The sequence below is a fragment of the Galeopterus variegatus genome, unplaced genomic scaffold (genome assembly GCF_000696425.1).
Source record: "Galeopterus variegatus unplaced genomic scaffold, G_variegatus-3.0.2 Scaffold1923, whole genome shotgun sequence".
Taxonomy (NCBI): Eukaryota; Metazoa; Chordata; class Mammalia; order Dermoptera; family Cynocephalidae; genus Galeopterus; species Galeopterus variegatus.
The window spans coordinates 290,936-291,637 of NW_007728034.1; the positions used below are offsets into that span (position 1 = coordinate 290,936).

The following is a 702-nucleotide window of genomic DNA, read 5'->3' on the forward strand; positions in this document are numbered from 1 at the left end:
AGACAGTAAAATGGTTACTATAGTGAAGCAGATTAACATATCTATCGTCTCACAGTTACTTTTTTGTGACAAAAGCAGCTAAAATTGATTTAACAAATACCCCTGATGCAATTTTATCTTTAGTCCTCATGTTGTGCATCAGATCTCTAGACATGTTCATCCTACATATCTGCTATTTTGTATCCTTTGACCTGTATGTCCTCATTTCCTCTCCCCCACCCCCGTCCATGGTAACCACTGTTTCATTCTCTCTGTATTTGTTTGAGCTCTTATGTATAAAGATTTTTTTATATATTCTACATATAAGTGAGATCACGCAATATTTTTCTTTCTGTGTCTGGCTTGTTCCATTTAGCATAATGTCCTCTAGCTCCACCCATGTTGTGGCAAATGGCAGCATCTCCTGTTTTTTTAAGGTTGAATAATATTCCATTGTGTCATTTTGCGCGCACGCGCACGTGTGTGTATACACATATGTATTCCACATTTTCTTTATCCATTCATCCATCGAACTACCATACAACCCAGCAATCCCACTCCTGGGTATGTAGCCAAAGGAGATGAAATCACCACCTTATAAAGATATCTGTATCATATGTTCATTGCAGCGTTATTCACAACAGCCAAGATATGGAAGCAACTTGTTTTTATACTTTTTAATTCTGCAGGTTCACTTTCACAAATTTTACAAATTTCCTGCTT

General features: G+C 36.9%; 1 protein-coding gene across 1 annotated transcript in view; it reads right to left on the reverse strand.

Annotated features, from left to right (window-relative positions):
* DENND1B (DENN/MADD domain containing 1B) overlaps positions 1 to 702 on the reverse strand; it is a gene marked incomplete at its 5' end in the record, with an annotated part of 253,597 nt that overhangs the window by 238,799 nt on the left and 14,096 nt on the right. The window lies entirely within an intron of this gene.